The 11937-nt window shown below is 44.2% G+C and overlaps 1 long non-coding RNA gene across 1 annotated transcript; it reads left to right on the plus strand.

Annotated features, from left to right (window-relative positions):
• The first annotated feature begins 760 nt into the window (after positions 1-760).
• Positions 761-2439, plus strand: LOC134943658 (uncharacterized). Its single transcript, XR_010181669.1, has 5 exons — positions 761-834; positions 1183-1256; positions 1670-1765; positions 1850-1959; positions 2199-2439. It is a non-coding gene; the product is annotated as an uncharacterized LOC134943658 (long non-coding RNA).
• Positions 2440-11937: the final 9498 nt, after the last annotated feature.

Raw genomic sequence — 11937 nt, forward strand, 5'->3', positions numbered from 1 at the left:
CATATTACTGCTATTCTACAAAGTTCCTTCTGTATATAGTGAGATCTAATAAGACTAACAGTACAACTATATTTTGAGTTAAATACTCATAGTTCCTGATGAATCTATCTAAACAGCGCATTTATGGATGTATGATGTACTTATAAGTCACTGTTGCCGATTGATACAATCTGTGGGTGTCCCACAGAATGTGACTCCTATTGAGGAACTGAGGACGTAAGGGTCACCATGGTGACGGAACGCAAGCCGTCTCGTCCCAACGTCTTCCGGTCACATGACGCGGTCAGTCTCCCTGACTTCCCGGTCTGACTAACAACCCGTGGCGCCTGATGACGGGGCTTTCAGCTCCAGCGTCGGCGCGACTGAGTGCAGCGCGTCTGGAGTTGCTATGGGCAACCGAAGTCGCCTTGCTGGGGAGGCCTGTCCTGCCGGACACCAATTAGAATAAGTGTGAAAAGTTTATGTCCCGCCTCCACTCCCATTCACTTCTCTATAGGCTCCGTTAGCTGTCAATCAGAACCACATTTAATTCACATAGATACTAGCCACAACAGGGTATTTTGGGAAAGCCAATTAATTAAATTATATGTGGCTTAACTTTAGGTTTATGGTAATTTTCACTAGTTGTAAAATAATTATATACTTACATTGCTATAGGGGATTTATAAAGATCCCCTTTTTTACTTCATAATACTAGCTATTCACAGTCATTTAAACACTAATTAGTATCACTGAAGGAAGTGAGGTCATCAAAGTTCCTCCTATATAAACATGCACTTAGCCTCCATGCTTCATTGCATGATCACTGGCTCACTGCTGATCACTATTTGGAAGGTAAGGAAAACTTGTCTTTATGACATTCTACACCAGGCTCTATTTAGCTTAAGTTGAAATTGGATTTCTTTTTACACAAATATGTATTCATACTTTGTTAAATTGCTGATATATATTTTTATTTTTAAGCCTTCATGCTGGGCTGTGCAATCTTATACTCCTAGCACAGCTTCCTTTCATTGTCCACCTGTTGGTAATTAAGTGGTGGTTTCTTTAGAGTATTTGCTGTCTGTTTCCATATATCCCTGGGTCAATTGGTTTTAATTAGTGTGATTATACACATGTGTTCTCAGATTGGGACTTAGTTAACATAGGTCCTAACTGTTGTTATACAATTAAATCCTCTAGGTATCATATCCATAGGATACCATAAGGACTCTGTATAGATTTCTGCATTTTTCACCTGTATTGTGACTTCTGAGGTATGTTATGATTAATGTATTTTGTGCTTGTGGAATCTTAATGTTAATAGATTAATTACAATAGTGAATAGAGTCTTCATTGATAAGATGCAGATTCATCAGCACATGTGCTTCATATAGAAGTAATTCATTTTGTACTTCTAGTCTAAAAAGACAGAAAAATTAGACTAGAGGTAATACACGCCCATTTTTATTTTTTAAATGAAGGTTAAGGTCTATGATGTATGGAAAGATTAATAGTAATCTCCTAGAACATTTCTTTATGGTCTGACTAGTCCTCACATTTCAGATGTGAAGGCGTTTATATACCAGTGATTCTTGAAATGAGTGGTATCTGAGTTTAGGCCCTCCCTTTTTGTATACCTTTAACCATGATAAGGTGAGACACTAACAAATGCTAATTAACTCATTAGGTCCTCCATGTGTGCATGAAGTTGCCGATTCCTCTTTTTTTCATACGAATGCTTCCCTTTTGAGCTCTTCGTAATCTGAGTTACCAGATTCACGAGGTATGTTGTACATTATTCAACCTCTATGGTTTAATTGAATTTAGATAATAGATCCCTTCAAGAACTTGTTATATTCCCAATTAGGCTGACTTTATGCCCTTATTTCACGCCTCATTGATGTTTGGAAGCCCACGTATGAACCTATTAGGCCAATGATCTAGGCCTATCACTCTTTTGGATAGACATTATCTAAGGTATGTCTAACATAAAATCTTTTTCGGTGGACCATATTTATGAATAACATCTTAAAGTCTCTTCTAATTATGTGAGATTATCAACTGCTCATTCCATGTTTTCAGTTTTTTCCTTGTCTTGCCCATCTTTGTTGTTTTTTCGGACTGTTCTTTTGGATTGTTTGTACATTTTCTTATGTATTTTTATGTATTTTCATGTATTCATATATTTTATTGAATGGTTGTTCTATAATTTCTAGACGCACCCCTGATGAAGTCTAGTTCCTAGACGAAACGCGTTGGGTCACTGTATTTCTTGTTGATGTTATCTCCGAATATTTAATGAGGAAGAATAAGGATACAACAGAAAGGTTGCCTTCTTTCCTCCATATCCCTTTGATGGATTTCTGTAGGAGAAACTACATCATAATGTACATGTAATAATGATGGATATACTTCATGTTTCTGTATAATTGTTTTAATAAATTTTTATGAAAAGTACAGTCCGTTATGTGTTTTAAAAACCTGTATATATATATTGATTGCAAATCCTGTTAAGCAATAGTCTTCGTATAAGGGTATTCGTAAACCCCTGGGGCGCCATTTTTCCTCTTTTTCTATATATATATATATATATATATATATATATATATATATATATATATATATATATATATATATATATATATATATATATATATAGCCATACACAAGGCGGCACTCCGGTCAATGAAAAGTCAGTCACACGGGCTTGTATGCAACGTTTCAGCGCTTTTATTAGCGCTTTTGTCAAGCAGTATACATGTATACTGCTTGACAAAAGCGCTAATAAAAGCGCTGAATCATTGCATACAAGCCCGTGTGGCTGACTTTTCATTGACCGGAGTGCCGCCTTGTGTATGGCTGTGATTTGGACGCGTCCGTGCAGGACATCCGTCGTGGAGGGCACCCGGTAAAGTTGAGTTGTTGTGACCCCGTGGAGTGCCGGATTTTCGGTTCTGTGTGTATATGTGTGTATATATATATATATATATATATATATATATATATATATATATATATATATATATATATATATATATATATACCCAGCACTCCAGGATCTCCTCAGGGTAACGTGTTCCAGGGCTTTCCCAGGGGGTATGTGCCCCCAAATATGCAGGCAGGAAAGAACAGGCAGCACTCAGAGACTCCACAATAGTAAAATATCCCAACAGGGTGGATTTATTAATCTGTGTTTCGGGGGTGGTCTCCCTTTCCTGTCCTGATAAAGGAGAGACCATCCCTGAAACGTAAATTAATAAAAGCACCCCACTTGGGACATTTCACTATTTTTGAGTCTCTGAATGCCGCATATACATACATATATATATCATACCCTCCAACTGTACCTTTTTGGCAGGTACAGTACCTTTTTCTATATATTTATCTAAAAGTGCTGGCTCTAAAAGTGCATTAACTATTATATATACAGTGTGTGTGTGCGCGTGCGTGCGTGTGTATATATAAATATAATGTAATATATATAATTATATTATAGTTATTTCACTTTTAGAGCCAGCGCTTTTAGAGGCAGTAGCTGTCCACCCCCAACCCCCCACCCCACCGTTAGTTCCTGACCTGCACTGATGACAATAGCTGGCAGCACTGATGCCCAGGATAGACCATAGCAGGAAGCAGCGGCAGCCACTGTAATTGGCACCGGGATCCGGTACCACACTACAATCAAGAAACTACATAAACTACACCTCACAGAAGCTTATGTAGTTTATGTAGTTTCTTGATTGTATCGCAGTGCTAGACTCCGGCGCTAATTACAGTGGCTGCTGCTGCTGCCTGCTATGGTTGTTACTGGGCGTCAGTGCGGGTGAGGAACTACTGGTGGGTGGGTGGGTGGTTGGTGGGGTGTTCGCGGGTGGACAGCTGCTGCCATTAAAATTGAACCTAGCTACTGGCCGCGGGTGGCACCAGTGGGCAGTGCCCCGCCTTGGCTTGCGCCCCTGGCGAGTGCCATCCTGGCCAATAGGTAGATACACCCCTGACATGGATAAACAGACACACACATGGGGCATAGAGACAGACACACTCAGTGGTTCATGAAGGGGGAGTTTTTTGAGCACCCAGAACTCAACCCTTGAGCAATCTGCATTAATTCATATCCTCCCCACACAAACACACATATCATGTGTCTGCTCCAAACATAGAGACGCTTGGGATACACAGACACACACAGATAGACACAAATAATCTAAGAATCTCCATTATGCAGACATCTGGATCTGTAAATCAAGTGCCTGGCTGTGGCATATAATATTACTGTAGTAGAAAATAAGATTTTAAACCTACCAGTAAATCTTTTTCTCGTAGTCCGTAGAGGATGCTGGGGACTCCGTAAGGACCATGGGGTATAGACGGCTCCGCAGGAGACATGGGCACTGTAAAGCTTTAGAATGGGTGTGCACTGGCTCCTCCCTCTATGCCCCTCCTCCAGACCTCAGTTAGGACTGTGCCCAGAGGAGACTGACAGTACGAGGAAAAGGATTTTGTTATCTAAGGGCGAGATACACACCAGCCCACACCATACACACCATACACACCGTACAACGTGGTATACAATAACCAGTTAACAGTATGAACAAAACAGCATCAGCCATAGGCCGATCTCAACTGTAACTTAACCCTTACGTATGCAATAACTATATACAAGTCTTGCAGAATGTTTCCGCACTGGGACGGGCGCCCAGCATCCTCTACGGACTACGAGAAAAAGATTTACCGGTAGGTTTAAAATCTTATTTTCTCTTACGTCCTAGAGGATGCTGGGGACTCCGTAAGGACCATGGGGTTTATACCAAAGCTCCAGAACGGGCGGGAGAGAGCGGATGACTCTGCAGCACCGACTGAGCAAACACGAGGTCCTCATCAGCCAGGGTATCAACTTGTAGCACTTAGCAAAAGTGTTTGAGCCTGACCAAGTAGCTGCTCGGCAAAGTTGTAATGCCGAGACGCCTCGGGCATCCGCCCAAGAAGAGCCCACCTTCCTAGTGGAATGGGCCTTTACTGAATTCGGTACCGGCAAACCAGCCGTAGAATGAGCCTGCTGAATCGTGTTACAGATCCAGCGAGCAATAGTCTGCTTAGATGCATGAGTGCCAACCTTGTTGGCTGTATACAGGACAAACAGTACATCTGTTTTCCTAACCGTAGCCGTTCTGGCTAATAAAATCTGTAAGGCCCTGACTACCTCAAGGGACTTGGAATTCTCCAAGGATCCCGTAGCCACAGGCACCACAATAGGTTGGTTCATATGAAATGACGAAACCACTTTTTGACGAAATTGAGGACGAGACCTCAACTCTGCTAGATCCGCATGGAAAATAAGATAGAGGCTCTTGAAAGACAAGGCCGCCAACTCGGACACCCGCCTCGCAGATGCCAAGGCCAATTAAATGACCACTTTCCAAGTGAGAAACTTCAATTCAACTGTTTGAAGCGGTTCAAACCAGTGTGACTTAAGGAATCTTAACACCACGTTAAGGTCGCATGGTGCCACTGGGGCACAAAAAGAGGGTGGATGTGTAAAGCTCTTTTTACCAAAGTCTCGGCTTCTGTGAGAGAAGCCAATTCCTTTTGAAAGAATATGGATAAGGCAGAAATCTGCACCATAATTGAGCCTAACTTTAGGCCCATATCCACTCCTGTCTGTAGAAAATGGAGCAAACGTCCTAGTTGGAAATCCTCAGTAGGAACATTCTTGGCTTCACACCAAGACACATATTTTCTCCAGATACGGTGATAGTGTTTCACCGTAACATCTTTTCTAACTTTAATAAGAGTAGGAATGACCTCCTCTGGAATACCCTTTTTAAGCTAGGATTTGGTGTTCAACCGCCATGCCGTCAAACGTAACCGCGGTAAGTTTTGGAACACGTACGGCCCCTGTAGTAGCAGGTTCTCCCTGTGAGGAAGGGGCCACGGATCTTCTGAGAGCAGTCCCTGAAGATCTGCATACCTGGCCTTTCGAGGCCAATCTGGAACAATGAGTATCGTCTGCACTCTTGTTCGTCTTATGATTCTCAATATTTTTGAGATGAGAGGAAGTGGAGGGATCACATAGACCGACTGAACACCCACGGTGTCACCAGGGCGTCCACCGCCGCTGCCTGAGGATCCCTCGACCTGGGACCATACGTCCGAATCTTCCTCTTGAGGCGTGATGCCCTCATGTCTATATGAGTAGGTCCTCAACGACTTGTCACCACTGTAAAGACTTCCTGATAAAGTCCCCACTCTCCTAGATGGAGATTGTGTCCTCTGTAATGAAGACCTCTGACAGAGCGCTTACATGATTTTTCGCCCAGCGAAGAATCTTGGTGGCTTCTGCCATTTCTGCTCTGCTTTTTGTCCTGCCCTGGCGGTTCCCCTGCGTCACTGCCGCGACATTGTCTGACTATATCAGAACAGGCAGGTTGTGAAGAAAATTCTCCGCTAGTTTGAGGCTGTTGCAAATGGCCCTCAATTTCAGCACACTGATGTGTAGGTAAGCCTCTTGGCCTGACCATATTTTCTGAACATTGTTTTCCTGTGTGACTGCTCCCCATCCTCGGAGGCTCGCGTCCGTGGTCAAAAGAACCCAATTTTGAATAACAAACCTGCGACCCTCTAGAAGGTGCGCACTCTGGAGCCACCACAGGAGAGAGAGAGAGAAAGAGAGACCCTGGCCCGGGGGACAGGGCTCCGATGCATGTGCAGGTGGGACCCTGACCACTTGTCCAGAAGGTCCCACTGAAAAGTCCGTGTGGAATGGCCTCGTAGGCCGCCACCATCTTTCCTAATACATGAGTGCATTGATGAACTGACACTCATTTTGCCTCTGACCATGTTCTGGAGTACTTGGGCTTTTTCCTCTGGAAGAAAGACCTTTTGTTTTTGTGTGTCCAGAATCATGTCCAAAAACGGCAGTCGAGTTTGGAACCAACTGTGACGTTGGTAGAATAAGTATTCCGCCATGTTGTAGTATTCTCCGTGAGAGAGATACGCTTTGTAACAATTTTTCCCTTGAAATCACCTTTACCAGGAGATTGTCCAAGTATGGAATAAATGTGACGTCTTGCTTGCGCAGGAGTACCATCATGTCCGCCATTAACTTGACATTAACTTGACGGACGTGGGAATAACAATCCTGTACAGCGAATCTCAGGTACGCCTGATGAGGAGGATAAATGGGGACATGAAGGTATGCATCCTTCATGTCTAGTGCCACCATAAAAAACCTCCCCTTCCTGGATGGAGATCACTGGCCGGAGAGATTCCATCTCGAATTTTAACCTTTTCAGACATAGGTTCAGGGATTTTAGATTCAGAATGGGCCTGACCGAGCTATCCGGTTTCGGGACCACAAAAAAAGGCTTGAATAAAACCCCTTCCCCTGTAGAAGGAGAACCTCGATAATCACTTACTGATGATACAGTTTCTGTATGGCAGCTGTCACTGTTTCCCTCTCTGAGGAGGAAACTGGCAGGACCGATTTGAGAAATCGGTGAGGAGGCACATCTTCGAATTCTAATTCGCATCCCTGGGATATAATTTTTACCACCCAAGGATCCAAGCCCGACTGAACCCAGACTTGTCTGAAGAGTCGAAGACGTGCCCCCACCGGCACTGGCTCCCTCAGTGGAGCCCCCGCGTCATGTAGTGGATTTTGTGGAGGACGGGGTGGACTTTTGTCCCTGGGAAATAGCCGTAGCTGGTGTTCTTTTCCCTCTACCTCCACCTCTGGCAAGGAAGGAAGAGCTCCCATTTCTGAACTTATGCGACCGAAGGGACTGCATCTGATATTGCCGTGTTTTCTTTTCCTGTGGGGAAACATAAGGCAGAAGAGTAGATTTACCCGCGGTCGCTGTGTAACCCGATCCGCGAGGCCCTCCCCAAATAAAACTTCACTTTTGTAAGGTAAAGTCTCTTTTTTTTTTTTTTTTTTTAAACAGTATACCTGTCCCTTGGCAGGTCCACAGGGACCCTCTAACAGAAAACTCCATGGCATTGGCTCTTGAACTCAACCACCCAATATCACTCGCAGCTTCTCTCATATATTATGCTGCGTCTTTAATGTGACCCAAGGTCACCAAAAAGGTATCGTTATCTAGGGTGTCAATGACAGATGACCAGTTATCTGCCCACGCTGCAACTGCGCTACCCACCTATGCCGACGCTACTGCCGGCCTTAGTAGGGGACCCGTATGTATAAATTGATTTTAAGGTAGTTTCCTGTCTGCGATCAGCAGGACTCTTAAGGGTTGCCGTATCAGGGGAAGGTAACGCCACCCTTTTTCTACAAGCGCGTAAATGCCTTGTCCACCGTGGGTGAGGATTCCCACCGTAACCTGTCCTGGGAGTGGAAAGGTTACGCCATAATATTTTCTTGAAAATCTGCAGTTTCTTATCTGGAGTTTCCCAAGCTTTTTCAAACAGGGCGATCAGCTCGTGAGATGGGGGTAAAGTTACCTCAGGATTCTTTCCCTTAAACATGCCGACCCTTGTGTCAGAGACAGAGAGGTCCTCAGTGATATGCAAAACATCTTTAATTGTTACAATCATATATTGAATACACTTGGCCACCCTTGGGTGCCACTGAGCATCATCACTGTCGACACAGGAGTCAGAATCCGTGTCGGTATCGGTGTCTACTACCTGTGAAAGGGGACGTTTCCGCGACCCCGAAGGGCCCTGTGACACAGTAACAGCTATGGAGTGACTTCCTGCTTTAATCCTTGGACTCAGCTTTGTCCAAACTTTGTGATAAAGTCACATTAGCATTTAAAACATTCCACATATTCATCCAATCAGGTGTTGGCGGTGCCGACGGAGACACCACAATCATCCGCTCTGCCTCCTCCCTAGATGAGCCTTCCACCTCAGACATGTCGACACAGACTTACTGACATCCCCACACACACAGGGATACCTAATATTATGGGGACTGACCCACTATAAGGCCCTTAGGAGAGACAGAGAGAGAGTATGCCAGCACACACCCAGCGCCACTGTTTACTGAGAGAAAAAACCCCAGTCTGTCAGCGCTTTTTATTACAATTGTAAAACACCACATATTTTGCGCCAAATAAATGTGCCCCTCCTCGTTTTGTCCCTCTGTATTAACTAACAGCAGGGGAGAGTCTGGGGCCGCTTCTCTGTATGCTGAGGAGAAAAAATGGCGCTGGTTAGTGCTGGAGGAAACAACCCCCGACAGCGGGCTTCGTTCCCGCTCTAAATCTTTATACTGGCGGGGGATTCGAAAATATATATACTTTATAGTGTATATATGTACTTAGCCAGTGTTATGTGAGGTATATTAATGCTGCCCAGGGTGCCTCCCCTGCACCCTTACTGTGGTGCCTGTGTGTGTGAGCTGGGAGCAATGGCGTGCAGCGTTACCACTGCGTGTTACCTCATGAAGATCTGAAGTCTTCTGCCGCCTTTGAAGTCTTCTTTCTTCTTATACTCACCCGGCTTCTATCTTCCGGCTCTGTGAGGAGGGCGGTGGCGCGGCTCTGGGACGAACCCCAGGGTGAGACCTGTGTTCCGACTCCCTTTGGAGCTAATGGTGTCCAGTAGCCTAAGAAGCAGAGCCCTTGAACTCTTAAGAAGTAGGTCTGCTTCTCTCCCCTCAGTCCCACGAAACAGGGAGCCTGTTGCCAGCAGTGCTCCCTGAAAATAATAAACCTAACAAAAGCTTTTTCAGAGAAACTCAGGAGAGCTCCCCTGCAGTGCATCCAGTCTCCACTCGGCACAGGAACTGAGGTCTGGAGGAGGGGCATAGAGGGAGGAGCCAGTGCACACCCATTCTAAAGCTTTACAGTGCCCATGTCTCCTGCTGAGCCGTCTATACCCCATGGTCCTTACGGAGTCCCCAGCATCCTCTAGGACATAAGAGAAATCCAAGTTCACTCTGCTGAGGGGGGAGTTGTTAATACTGTCTTAAGGAAAAAGATATTTATCGGATTGTACAGTGTCACCTATAAAATATTTGTACACCAGACCTGCTGCATGGGAAGAGAGGCCTGTGCCAATTAGAGATGAGCGGGTTCGGTTCCTCTGAATCCGAACCCGCCCGAACTTCATGTTTTTTTTCACGGGTCCGAGCGACTCGGATCTTCCCGCCTTGCTCGGTTAACCCGAGCGCGCCCGAACGTCATCATCCCGCTGTCGGATTCTCGCGAGGCTCGGATTCTATCGCGAGACTCGGATTCTATATAAGGAGCCGCGCGTCGCCGCCATTTTCACACGTGCATTGAGAGTCATAGGGAGAGGACGTGGCTGGCGTCCTCTCCGTTTAGAGAAGAGAGAGACACAGTAGAGACGAGAGAGACACAGTAGTAGTAATTTTGGGGAGCATTATTAGGAGGAGTACTACTATACTACTTGCTGAAGTGATATAGATTAGATAGTGTGACTGTAAGTGTATTGTATTATCTGACTTGTGGGGGAGACACTGACAGTGGGGAGCAGTTAGAGTCTGAGAGCAGGACTCAGGAGTACATATAACGTACAGTGCACACTTTTGCTGCCAGAGTCAGTGCCACACTGCCATTGTTGTGACCACACTGACCACCAGTATAATAATATATTTTGTGATTGTCTGCTTAGGACTCGGAGTACTAGTTGCAAGTTGCAACGTGAGTGACCTGACCACCAGTTTAATAATCAATCACCACCAGTTTAATATATATATATATATATATATATATATATAATATTGTATACCACCTACCCGTGGTTTTTTTTTTTCATTCTTCTTTATACATACTACTATAGTAGCTTACTGTAGCAGTCTGCGGTGCTGCTGACCTGACAGTGTCCAGCAGGTCCGTCATCAGTCATTACATAATAAAAATATATATAGTACCTGTCCGGCTGCAGTACTAGTGATATTATATTGATTTCATCTCATTATCAATAATTTATCATCCAGTCTAGACTCTATATTAGCAGCAGACACAGTACGTTAGTCCACGGCTGTAGCTACCTCTGTGTCGGCACTCGGCAGTCCATCCATAATTGTATACCACCTACCCGTGGTTTTTTTTTTTCTTTCTTCTTTGTACATACTACTATAGTATAGTAGCTTACTGTAGCAGTCTGCGGTGCTTCTGAGCTGACAGTGTCCAGCAGGTCCGTCATCAGTCATCATTACCTAATAAATATATTATCTACCTGTCCGGCTGCAGTACTAGTGATATTATATATACATACATATATATATTGATTTCATATCATTATCATCCAGTCTATATTAGCAGCAGACACAGTACGGTAGTCCACGGCTGTAGCTACCTCTGTGTCGGCACTTGGCAGTCCATCCATAATTGTATACCACCTACCCGTGGTTTTTTTTTCTTTCTTCTTTGTACATACTACTATAGTATAGTAGCTTACTGTAGCAGTCTGCGGTGCTGCTGAGCTGACAGTGTCCAGCAGGTCCGTCATCAGTCATCATTACCTAATAAATATATTATCTACCTGTCCGGCTGCAGTACTAGTGATATTATATATACATACATATATATATTGATTTCATATCATTATCATCCAGTCTATATTAGCAGCAGACACAGTACGGTAGTCCACGGCTGTAGCTACCTCTGTGTCGGCACTCGGCAGTCCATCCATAATTGTATACCACCTACCCGTGGTTTTTTTTTTTCTTTCTTCTTTGTACATACTACTATAGTATAGTAGCTTACTGTAGCAGTCTGCGGTGCTGCTGAGCTGACAGTGTCCAGCAGGTCCGTCATCAGTCATCATTACCTAATAAATATATTATCTACCTGTCCGGCTGCAGTACTAGTGATATTATATATACATACATATATATATTGATTTCATATCATTATCATCCAGTCTATATTGGCAGCAGACACAGTACGTTAGTCCACGGCTGTAGCTACCTCTGTGTCGGCACTCGGCAGTCCATCCATAAGTATACTAGTATCCATCCAT

The sequence above is a fragment of the Pseudophryne corroboree genome, chromosome 7, assembly GCF_028390025.1.
Source record: "Pseudophryne corroboree isolate aPseCor3 chromosome 7, aPseCor3.hap2, whole genome shotgun sequence".
NCBI lineage: Eukaryota > Metazoa > Chordata > Amphibia > Anura > Myobatrachidae > Pseudophryne > Pseudophryne corroboree.